Raw genomic sequence first — 13865 nt, forward strand, 5'->3', positions numbered from 1 at the left:
AATGTGATATGCACACACGGTTCCCCTTCATATGATCAAACTTTCAAAAGTTCGACTTTCATATGGCCGAGACCATATGATCGAACTTTTGAAAGTTTGAACGTTCCTAATGGAGATCTCCATGCTGTGCGGAACAGGAAGATTTCCCTTTTCCGCACTGTATATCATATGAAGGGGACCCCACCTATCCTACCATTAACTTGAATTTCATAGCAACATAATTGACTTAACCTCATTTTAGGCCAGCTGTCATAACTGATATATATATATATATATATATATATATATATATATATATATATATATATATATATATATATATATATATATATATATATAGCATCTTTCCTAGAAAATCTTCTCTGTGGTGGCAATAACCTCTACAAGGAGGATTTCTGAATTGCAAGTCTTGATGTGCATTAGACCCACTGCAATATTTCAAGGTGATCAAGTGTCTGTTGACTAAGTCAGCCTTTAGACTAAACCTTGGCTGTCTCTTTACAATAATATGTTCAAGCACCAGTGTTTCTCTCTGTATAGGAGATCAAAGGTGTTCAAAGGAGAAAGGTCTCTGCATAGTGTTGATTTTCACATGCAACTTAGATAAAAAAGATGTAACACAGGCTGAGCAACTGTTTGTTTTATGAAAGAAACAAAATCTGCCTAGAACCAAAAAAAAAAAAAAATGCCAAACTGGCTGGGTTACTGTTATGAAAGATACAATAATACACTGTTAGGCAATGTCACTCACATTCCATTAGGGATGCTAACATTTCTGCCACTTATTTTATAGTGTCACATCTCATGACACACCTGAAGATGAAACACGAACAAATGTGGATAAAGTTACCAACCGGTATAAGGTGCATGCTAAGTTTAGAAGCAGTGCAGCCTTAGAGAATTTTAGTATTATAGGAGATCCTGCTTCAGTTGTTGGGCAATCTGGAATAATATTATGGTTGCTTGGTATTTTGTCAATATATAATCATTGCTACAAGAGTCTTCCCTGAAGAAATATAGTACTCGTCATGACTGCCTGTCTTTGCAGGATTGACTCCTATAACAATACATATACATTCCTGCCATCCTCTCTTTTGGATTTAACTCAGTATTATATGCACTAACTGGCTGTTACTTTCTGTATGTTTGTAGTTAAGGTGTGCTTTCAGCATTGTGGTTATTGGTATTTGCACTGTTTTGTAACCATAAGTTTGTACATTAGAATTTCTCACCAGAAGATTTGAATATAACACCAGGTAACATTTATTTTACTTTTTTATTTTATACATTTGCTAACTGGCTAGGCCCTTGGGAGACCTGGGAGTACTTTCTGGTCAAATAACTTGCTCAGAGTCGCACAACAGGTGAATGGAGGTGGAAGAAATCAAACCATGCACCCTTGACTACTGGAAGCAGCTCAATAACAGCTCAGATCCTTAACATTCTGCACCTAAACTGCCACAAAACTTACATCACTGAAACAGCAGCTCAAGGAAAAGATGCAGCTCACCCAATAACTGCTTGAATATGGCATAGACATTGACTAATGCTAGTTAGATGAAGCCATGAGTATACTACTGCAAAATTCTCTTCCTCAAGTTCTGTTGTTATGAATATACTCAATGAACTGTATTATTTAGTCAAACTGGACTCTGCTTATTTATTTTTTGTTTATTTATCATTTTGTTGACTGGATTAGTCCCATTAGGCTAACAGACTCTTTCAGGAGAGACCTGAGGTGGTATTTCTGCTTCTTGAGGAAATTTGGGCAGGCATTGGGGAACCTTCATTACTCTGTTTGATAAGTACAGTGGGATTTTTTACATCCACATGAGCTACCACCAACTCAAGCAGATGGAACCTCAGTTTAACATCTTATCTGAAGTACTCTCTGTGATATTGAATTGGCTCAAACTATTAGCATAATAACTCCCTTTTATTTTTATTCATTAATTTAGATACATATACTGTAGATAGACTGAATAGAATACTGTTGTAGTGTTGAACTACTGAAACACCAAATAGCATTATAAAGAAAACAAAACGTAAAAGCTCTAAATGGTGAAAAACTTGGGACACATTCTCTGCAGGGGGAAGCTCCATTGCACTCCTGTTAATTATATATATCAGCTTTGAGATCATACTACAGCAGTGAAAGGGCAAATTCCCAGACCCTAGTCTATTGTAATCTTGTTGAATTCCTGTTTTGATATTTTGTGTTCCTTGTAATGATGACATTACATATGTATCACAACCCAATTCATTGATTCATTTTTCATCCATTCTCCCTGCACACTGTTTATAGTTCGTGGACTGACATAGTTTCTTATTCAAATACTACTCTTGATTATGTAGTCAATGCCTCTGACACATATCTTGGCTGAAAAGGGTCTCTGGACCACCCTCATACCTCTCAACCTGGAAACATCAAAAATCTGGACAAGGCCCGTGAAAAATAGGTACAAATCTGCACGCTGATTAACATACAATTTGCATACATAATTATGTAACCCCACCCACTCCAATGGAATTGTGGGATACCAACTTTCAAATGCAAACTGAAGAACAGACAACCAAAATACGGCACCAGAGTCCCCCTGCAGCCATTCCAATGTCCCATTACCTGGCTATTTTGCCCCATTTACCATAAACATTAATGTGTGCATACTGCTTTAGTAATACAATGACTTGGATTTTATTTTTACATTTTACGGCCCAATGCACAAACCCCAATGGAGATCTGCTAAACAAAGCAACACTGTCACATAACGAAAACAGACTTGGCATTAAAACTTCTCTGTCCTTGAAACTCACATTCATTGAAACAACATTGAAACCCACAGACTAATAACTACATTTACATGCAGCTTCAAAACCCCTTTCTGCTTCTTACAGCACAGCTATGCAACACAGAAGCAAAATGTCTATAAATCATGAGACCCTAGAATTGCATGAAAAGCTAGATGGGTAGCTTTGCACACTATGCAAGCTATCTATAAATTCCAAAAACAGTCTGTCACATTTTTAGACTCATCTAGTAAGCAGCTACAAGATCTATGTAATGTTCTAACTAAATGGTCTTTGGGTGTACTTTTTCTGTACTGGGTAAACTTCAGATCCATTCGTAAACCTTCACTAATTCATTTATAAAGCAGGCTTTAAACCAAGCCGTAAAAAGATTACTGTCATTCCTTAAATCCAAATGCTAGTCATTCAGCACATATTCACACCTCTTTGGGTAGCCCAACCAATATGAAGAATAACTGGGAGAGATGAAGTAAAAAGATATCTTTAAGTTCTAAGCAGTACAATTGAATTAAGTTTCAGTGTATGAGCAAATTACTAGCAACGGGAAAGGAGAAGACAACAGTTAGTAAGCATCAACTGTAACTAAACATCATGGACAAGTAGTTATTACATGCACAAAGCAATTGTATAACACATTCAAAAGGCAAACTGTAATATCCTATGGTCAAACACAATGATGCTGCAATTGTTAAGGTTAAAACATCGTTGCTGTCATCACAGCAGAAGTGCTGTGTGACTAATGCATTCCCAGAAAAGGTAGTTGCAAAGGCATTGTGTAACAAATACATTCCCCACAAAAGGCAGAAATGTGATTGAAGGAATATGTCTTTAGTCATATTAAACACAGATACACTTTCTTTGCAATTGTGTGCAGTGTACAATGTAGAATATAGAAGCAGTGATGCATTGCAGGCTACAAGTAAGTTTTACAGCAGAATTATAACTACTATGCAGCAGTAGTAGGTTGCACTGATTCAATCTAACATTGGTTTACCTTGCTTTATTCTCCAGACTCCAGATCAGTAATTTTTCAACTCTAAGAAAGCTTTCCAGTCAAGCTTCAGTAGCCGAGTGCTTTATCCATCCCATGTTTACCCGCTCGCGCTGCCTGCTACAAATAAAACCTGTATTCCTGCTCGGCGACTCTGGCGAGTGCTCACAGCCGCTTGGAAAAAAAATAAAATGAGCAATTGAAACTGAGTATTAGTGCCATAGTGTTATTGTTGCTGCCTGGTTTTCTCGCTGCTGTATTCCCGCTCGCAGCCAGTCAGAAATAATGACATTAGCACCTTGAGCTCAATTCCGACTGGCTGGTAGCCCTGATGGCGCTGACGTCATCGTGCATGTGATGATCTCAGCTCTGACAGCGCGATTTTTTTAAAAATTTAAAAAATGAAGCAAAAAAAATCGGAAATGAAGGGGTGCCAATCGGGAATCTTGGCACCCCTTCATTTGGACCCCAAAACTCGGTAAATACCAAGTAATTCGGTATGGTTGGGAGGTCTAACCACCCTACTTACTTAGCTGATGAATGAATAAATAAATTACTCAGTTACAATAAAGAACTAAATATAACTTAAACAGAAACAAAAGTAATAGTATCTGGAGGATAACAGATGAATATCTACTTGTAAATTATAAAGAATGAGAAGAAGCAATCCAAATAATTAGATTCTGCAACATTAGTTAATGGCACTTGTGGTGATGTGAGGTAGCACCAGCTATGCCAGGATGAGTAGGGCAGTGGATGCGTTGGGAGGCAATGGCATTTTCTTACTACCCTACCCTGGCCTTGCCTTTTTGCAAGGCTCTTCAAATAAATAACCCATAGGGTATCCTATCACAGGGATAAGTACTAGTCCATGCTGCTCTCCCAAAACCTAAAACCTCAAGATGGGAGGATAAGAACTCCCTTAGCATGGAGAAACATCGATATCTGTGCAGTAACGAAACACAGTTCAAGGCTCTTAGAGCACCCCAGCATACACCAGGTTATGCCTCATACACCATTCAAGGCTTAACCAGACTTGGAGGCCACCACAATATTCGTCAATATACCCATCCAGACCCCCACTTGGGAGAGAAACAACAGGAAGAGACTATCCAGATCACTTGCAACTAACACTGGGTGGCAGTAAACTGCAGAGAGCAGGCAGCAGCCTGACACAGACCCAAACACAGGAACCAACCCCCTTGGCCTTCCTGAGGGAGAAATGGAAAATATACAATCACCTCCCCAACACATTTATAGACTTCAACTACCATCTACCCAAACATAGACATACTCTCCACTCTCTAGCCACTACCCAGCGACTTCAGGTTCCAATCTTATTAACTCCATTAAGCCTAGCAACACCCCTTTACCACTCCCAACATAAAGGAAAAACTACAACCTGATCAACAACCACACATGGGACCATATGCTCAACCCACTGTAGTGATCCTCACTGTAAAGATTGGACATGATAATCTCATCACCCAGACATCACCCCACCCCAAACCCACCCAGAAAACCACAACCAAAACAAATTTCAAAACCATTCCAAAAACTAAAACCAGTGAGAAATCAAAAAAAAGCCGGGCCTGTGGAAAATCGGGCCCGATCGCTGGAAAAGCATTTTAGCAAAACCATTCTATGAACACATGGATCTATGAAATGATCAATAAAACCAAAACAGATGCCATCCCAGGCAGATGTCTGTCTGGTGTCCCAGAGACCCCAGCCATAAACAAACTATACAATGATAGGAGGCTACTACATGATGAGAGCAAAATCCCAATCAAAAGGCATCTCTGATCAGTATTAGCAAAAACTAAAACCAGGCACTAAGGCCAAAAAAAGACCAGCTTAGAGAGAGAAAAAAGGCAGGACACTAAGGCCAATCAGCTTATGTTAGGTTATGTTAGGAACCTGGGAAGAAGAATTCAGAATTAGTCAAGAATTCAAAAAATGACAAAAATACACCCGAGCCACCAGCATCCACACAATCCTAGCTGACAGGTTCAGTGCAAACTTCTCTCCTCTCTCCACCAATTCAGGGAAAAACACCCCCTCTCCCCTGACATCTGCCCCTGACATCTCCAACAGACTCCCTCCCTGACATCTCAGATCAAAAAACACAGGACCCAATGGAACCAGATGGTGTCCCGGGCGCATACTACCAAGAGCAAGAACCAAACATGAAAAACCCAAACATAAAACTACTGTTCAATAGCCTTACTACTACATATGTACCCAAAGAGTGGGCAACAGCAACAGTGGTCCAATTCCACAAAGGTCAATGGATCCTGGGAATGGGAATAAAGCATAAGCCTGACTGGAACTAGCTTGGTCTGCAAAGTTATGGAAAGGATCATCATGGACCTCATAAATAAAGATATTGAGGACCTCACAGGATGGATCCTACCCAGTTTTTTGGGTTTGGGCAGATCCTGCCTCTCTCTTAAACCTTCGATTATTTCTTTGAAGTCACCACAACCATTGGTGGGGGCAGGTGGTCCACACAGCCTACCTGGACTGGACAGCCTAAAAACGATACGATACAATACCCATACAATGCCCACTGGCAAGCACAGCAAGCTAATATAAAACCTATGTCACTAGATGGGTTGCAAAAACTGGGGAAAGGGAACCCTCCAAGATTTAAAATTGCTGGAGCCATGTCAGACTCCACAGTTACACAAATTGGCATCCCACAAGGCTCAGTCCTGGGACTCTCTTGTCTATATAGTATATATATTTCGTACAGGGCCACCGGGAAGGACTGTGGCTGACCAAGTTCATGAATGACTGCAAACTGGGCGCCATAATCAACATGAACCTATATGCCAGCATAGCTAGCTGGAGTTTTGTAAAGAATTATATGTCATTTATACATTAATTACAGGTGCTTGTTTTGAAAATGTAATTGTAAAGTTGCTTGTGTTTAAAAATGTAGCAACAGTTGGTCCTGTTGGACAGAAAAGAAATGCATCTGTATGTCAGACCATATTGTAACTGTTGAAATGAATATATTGCAACAGAGGATACTGGAAGAGAAGAGGTTAATCTCAGTCCAGATAACTTTGAAAAATAACCTGAAATTAAATTACTTGGTATAAGCCATAAAGATTGTATCTCACAGGTCTGAATGCAGTCAGAGATGCAATGTCTGTGAAAACAAGGACTAAGAATCCTGCTTTATTGTCCTTAGTGGTGAACTAATTGCTACCATGGAAGGATAGAAGTGCTGAAATGGTTTTATGGCTTCCAGATGCTGTAACACATCTTAGCAAAGCTCTGTGTGTGTGTATTGTGACATATATGTGCAAGAGCTTGGCTCATCTTCTAGTAAAGGGAGTAGTGTGGGAACCACAGAGTCAGTTGACCAGATGTGATGTCATTCTGTAATGCAGCGCTGAAATGATGCTTTAATACTAGATGAGGCAGAAGTCTCAGGGCAGTCTGTTTGTGAAACCTGACACAAAAGACCACTCACCCATATTACCTTGCCTTGCCCTATTAAGTAAGTAGGAAACAGTAGTTCTTTAGCTCAGTCAGGAAAATATATTGAGATTAGTTAAGTTTTTCTGTATCTATGTGAATCTTTCCATATGTGTTATTTTTAATATTTCATGTGACTGAAACACTGATATTTATTGTAAATAGATATTCAATATGTTGATGTTATTTTATTATTTATTATTAAATATATTTAAAATTTTCATTGTGGCTCTTCTTTTTAGGAAATGTTTAACCTTTGAGAGTACTTATTATTTAGTGATGCTATGGCATCACACTCCTGAAAGTTTTACTGTTTGATCAACATTACCATTGATATTAGTATTAATTTCACTCAGTATAATTGGATACCCTGTTAAGAGCCTTAGAGCAGCTGGCTGATGGGAGTGTAACTACCTTATAGACTGGGAAGAGATCATAGAGTGGGTAATCTGTGTCAGCCTTTCCCAGATGTGTGTGTGTGAAAATCAAATCTGAAAGAGTGTGTGTTTTAGTTGCTTGGAACAGGGATAGGGTTACAGAGCTCCTTAGTGGTCATTGTGGATTCTTATTTGGGGCATGGAGAGAGAGAGAGTCCAGCCTCAGGACTGGAGTGTGTTCCCTGTGTGCTCTTAAGGGAAATTTGCTTGGTGCAGAGAGCTGCATCTGAAAATACTGTAAAGTGAATGTTCCCCCATCAGTGTCAGTGGTGAGGATTGAGGTTCCCTGATCACTAGCCCAGAGGAGGGATATCATAGCACTATATAACATCAAGAAAGGATACGTAAGGCTAAAAGAAAATCTCCAATAATCATAGTATTTGGAAAAATTGCAGGAAGGTAGTGAAGAGTGGAACTTATTTAAAGTTGCCTTTTCTGATAGTCTTCACATCTGGGTGGTATAGCATATTCTTTGCCATTCTCAGTGGCTAAGAGTTATTGATTTTCTTTGTTATTTCAATTTAAAATAATATTGTTACAAAGTAAAAAATAAATGCCTTAATAGGAGTATTCCTGTCTAACATCGAGCAGTAGCATCTGGGGCATTGATCACCCTGCTCTGATACATCTGTCTACATATCCACATACATACATAAACACACACACACACACACACACACACACACACACACACACACACACACACACACACACACACACACACACACACAAACGCACACACACACACACACACACTGTACTATGTAAACATGTAGCAAATACTATTCCATAAAAATTGATGTAGTTTTATTTATAGTGAGCCCACTTACCATAACACACAAGAAAGCAAATTTCTATACAGTTGAGAATGTAGGTGTCTCATAGTAACATAACAGTTTAATACTTAGAATTCCACTAGTCTGGAACAAGTCAGATTTTCTCCAATTACTCAGTACACAGAATCAAAATATTGATCTTATTAGAGTAAATCCCCAGGCTTCCTTCAGACTATCCATAGTCTTTTCTTGTGAAAACAAAGTCACCCAGATTCTCATTACTCTAGGACCAGATCCCTCTACTACTTGAGAGGCAAATGTTTGGTATACTGTCTCTATTTCTTCCTTTTATAGGAAGGGGGTGTGGCTTCCTCCACTCAGTGTAGGTGCAACTGTGGCGTTTATAAACCTAGCCATGCACCACAACCCTATTTTGCCCCAGAGTACCTTGGGTATCTATTAGGGGCAGAATGTTAGTAAGGAGGTAGCTAAAGGACTTGTGTGTGGGAGGGGTATTAGTTGGAGAAACATTATACTTATTGATGGTCTCTGTCCATCAGAGACATGCGATCCAGAACAGGGATGAGTTTGTGATTTCCTATCCAATGGTCAAGGTTTCATTTGAATAGGGTCAGGAATGAATTCTGCTTCACATGGATGGGGAGCTTATTATTAATCATTAATTGTGTGTAGACTAGGTTTTTGAATGGGGAAAGCTTAATAGTGCATTCTATTGCTCTAACTTTTTGATCCTCCCTAAGGTCAATACTATGTTGATTCCAATAGTTAGAAAATAGTAGTGCATTTCGAAATTTAGAGCCCACCACCAATTTATAGGTATTTGATATACTTTTTTTCCTGGTTAGGATATTTATGAAATATATTACACTAGCTATATCAGTTTCAATGTTCGGTTCATCAGCAACAATTGTTGTTATAAATTCCCTGATTTGACGTAAGATAATAGTGTATTTCTGACCTAATTTTAGTTCATATCTCAGTTCTCGTAGTGATTTCACTTTATATCTTTGTATATCCCATACAGTGTATTCTTTGATTAGAGGATAATCCGAGAGATTGATTATTTTGTTGTTTAGTCTGATGTCGGGGTTCATATGAATTGGTTGAAGAAAGGGAAGGGCCCTATCCAGCTCCATATATTTTATTAAACTTTCAAAAATCTTTACTCTTTGCTTTAGAATACTACTCATAGGAAAGCTATTTAAGCTTATAGTTGTTAAGAAGGGGAGGTCTTTGGGATTAAAATTATTGCTACTTACATGGTCATGCCAAATCTTAACCCATAGAGAGTACCATGTATTTTCCTTTGGGTCAAAATTTGAAATTAAATAACTCTATTTGCACAGATAATCCAGTAGTACAGTCGAAAGTCTGGCAGGCTTAATCCTCCTTTTTGTTTCGGGTAGCTTTATTTTTGATAACTTATTCTAACCGCTTTTGGAAACCAAATTAATTTGGCCAGCTTTTTATTGATTTTTTTGGAAGAAGTCATTAGGGATGGCCAAATTTGAGGCATTAAACTGATACAATAATTTAGGTAAAACATTTATCCTGATTAATTCCTGCTTTAGATAACAAGGACAGATTCAGCTGCTGCCACCTGTGAAGATCCTGTAGAATCCCAGCCCATATTTTCATAAGGTTGTTCTGATACATGGATGAGGAAGTATGCTCAAATTGTATCCCTAAGTACCTGAAAGAGCATTCTATTTTGAAAGGAGATTCCAAGAATAGATATTCTTTATGGTGTGATGGATTAATAGGAAAAACAAGTGACTTCTTTTGGTTAACTTTATAGTTCGAGACATTCAAAAATCTGTCAGTTGTATTAATTAGCCTCTTAATATTTGAAAGGGGGCATTCAAAGTATATGTTTAAGTCATCCACATAAGCAGATAGACTTACTTTGACATTCATAGTTTTAGGGATGGAATGAAATGTGGCTTGGGAAATATAAAGTAACAGAAGCTCAAGGTATAGATTAAAAAGGTGGGGAGAAAGGGGGCAACCTGTCTAGTACCATTAAGTATTCTGATAGGTTTAGATAAGATTTTATTGATGTAGAGGTAAGTATATGATTTATTATACAGGGTTCCAATAATGTTAATGAATTCACTAATCTATACCTCGGGCTCTTATCATTTTTAGTGAGATGTAACATAGCATCTAACTTTAAAATATTGTCCCAAGTCTGTCTGTTTGACATAAATCCAGTTTGTTCATGGGTAATTATATAGGACATAACTTTTTTCAATCTCTCAGCTAAGACTGAAGACAAGATTTTAATGTCCACATTAATTAGGGATATTGGCCTATAATTATGTGTGCTAGATCTGTCCAGACTGTTTTTAGGTATAACAATTGTTTTGGAATTATTTAAATGACAATTAGATATACCATTTACTTTAATGTAGTTATAAACCTTCAACAGAATAGATGACAGAGTCTGGTTAAATGTTTTATAAAATTCTGTAGTATATCCATCCAGACCTGGCGCTTTACCTATTTTTAATCTCTCTATGACATCAATTATTTCTTGTTGACTGAGAGGAGGATTTAGGAGCTCTATGTGATTCTTTTTTTAATTTAGGGAATGCAGTATTATTAAGAAAACCTATCATTTCTTCAGAAGAAAGTTGCTGGTTATTCAGGCCATATAATTCTGAATAAATCTGATGGAATAGTTCTAATATTTGGATATCTGTTTTATAGATCTTATCTTGATAATGAAATATTGAAACCCTGGCTGTTTCTTGTCTATTTGCAATAATTCTAGCCAAAACTTTAGATGGGAATTGCGGCCATTCTGAATATTTAACTATGCATCTTAGCACATACAGGGAGTAATTGTGTTGGTGGAGTTCATGTAGTTGCCTTTGGGTATTATTTATTAGGCTTTCAATATCAGAGTTTGGTTTAAGTTGAAATTCCTTTTCTAATTCTATCAAATCCGCCACTAATTTATTTTCTTTTTCCTTTACCAATCCTTTAAAATATGTTGCTTCCTGAATAAGGAGCGCCGTCATCTGTGCTTTGCAGCCTGCCCATTGGACGTTGTATGGGATATTAGTGCTCTCCATGTTCATATCCAGTTATAGTAAGATGCCTGATATCTCTCGGACCACCTCTGATTTAAATAGTAATTTATTATTTAAGGACCAATTACAATTTCTGATCTTTTTTGCTAGTTTATCAGGAAAACTTAATTTCAAGGTAATTCTTGAGTGATCCGAAAAGTGCCTTGGTTCAGCAAAATATTTAATATCCCCCTCTGCCAAAGTCTCAGAAATAAGGAAGAAATCTATCCTTGACCAGGTATTATGACATTTAGAGTAATATGTGTATAGACTTTTCTTCTCCTGTGCTTCCCAAAATGAGATAGGGTCTATTAAACATAAATCAGCCATAAGTTCACCTAGGGCAGTTGATGCTTGCATGTTTTTTGAGAGGGGGTTACTGGTACGATCTATCCCTGGGTCAATAACCGCATTCCAATCTCCACCTAATATGTATTCATGATCAGGGAATTTACTTAGGATATTGTGAATTTCCAAAATGAAATCTTGCTGTTTCTGACAAGGACCATAGACATTAAGAAAAAGGGTTGCTTTACTACTGGATGGGTTTAGAGCTATGAAATAACACCATCTCCCCCTTTCATCCAAGTGGTGGTATGTGATTGCTTGCTGAAAAGATTTTTTAATAATAATAGCTACAACTTTTGATTTGGAGTTATCCCCAGCTGCAATTATTGCTTTAATCCATGTTTTATTTAAGACACCTTTCCAATCCTCTCTAAGCATGTGCGTTTAAATTAGGCGCATCATCAGATTTTTCTTATTTTTATCTTGCAACCCCCTCACATTTCATGAATCTGTAATCTACATTCCTATGACTTAATCTATGAAATGCATGTTACTATTAATGATTTGTGATATTTGTACTCTACCAGGCTCCAGAAGATTTTAATAAATGCAAGGTAGATAAAGACAAAAAAAAAGGAAACACAAAAAAAAATTCTCAACAATAACATCAAACTCTTTCAAAACTGATCCTGTGCCTACCCACCTGCCCCACTTGTTTGAAACAGCATGATGAGTTAAGGTTACAAACGCAAGCGTTAATAAGTGTTGTTTAGCTTGAGAAATTATGTAACCTATAAAAAACATTCCAAATACTTCTAACAACTTAACTCCAAAACATATATACAATGGCAAAACAATTCCTAGAGTCATCATCCCTTACCCTTCTTACAAGGAATCCATTTTTCTCCTAACTGAATGAATATATATATATATATATATATATATATATATATATATATGTATATATATATATATATATATATATATATATATATATATAGCCACGGCAATATTTATTGAACATGCAGTGCAGTTAACCCCTGTAGTGGCAGCACTATAAGTACAGTGTTTCAGAATCAAGTATGATACTAGATATATATTGGTTAAGGTGAGTAGTATGGGGGTACTACTTTACATGCAAAGCCTGATAAACATTATACACAGAGCTATTAAATATATATGTAATCAATGATAGTTTAGAGACTTGATAAGAACAATATCTGTTTTACAATATCTAATTTTAGTTCATATTATCTAAATCCCAAAAAAACTAAAATGCTGTTATTTTCACCAACACGTAGGTCTACCGCTTTCACCTTTACCATAAAATCAAATGATGGCACAATAATCTCCCCTGACCCATCTACAGAACTATTAGGTGTCATCATAGACAATAATCTCAAATTTGACCTACATGTTAACCAAACTATCAAAACCATAAATAAAAAACTAGGGTCACTTTACAGAATAAAAGCCTTCCTAACCCCTCCAGCTAAAATTGCCATAGCTCGCTCTCACCTTCTTTCAACCCTTCTGTATGCATCCCCTCTACTCTTGAATTTGAACAAGACTGTCCTTAAACTCTCAATTTGCTACAACCACATTGCCAGGTTTGCCACTGGGCTGCCTTTTAGGACACATCATTGCATCAATCTAAATCAGCTTGGTTGGCTTGAACTACCTAGCCTAATCCAGTATAACCAACTGATTATGGCCTATAAAATCCTCTATAATCTGGACAATACTCCTGCACTTAAAAATATTATCACCCCCTATAACAACCCTAGACCGCTTCGATCGTCTAACAAACTACCAATTCAGACTAGCAAAATTAATAACACAGCCGGTGATTCTCTCTTTGCAAACTCTGTAAGTAGATCCTGGAGCTCTCTTCCAGCTGATATTACCTTACTTTCCACCTTAGGTCAATTTAAAACTAGACTCAAACAACATTTGTCGCTTAACTGGCTATGTC

Source organism: Protopterus annectens, chromosome 10.part0 (genome assembly GCF_019279795.1).
Source record: "Protopterus annectens isolate FY-2018-M chromosome 10.part0, PAN1.0, whole genome shotgun sequence".
In the NCBI taxonomy this organism is placed as follows: domain Eukaryota; kingdom Metazoa; phylum Chordata; order Ceratodontiformes; family Protopteridae; genus Protopterus; species Protopterus annectens.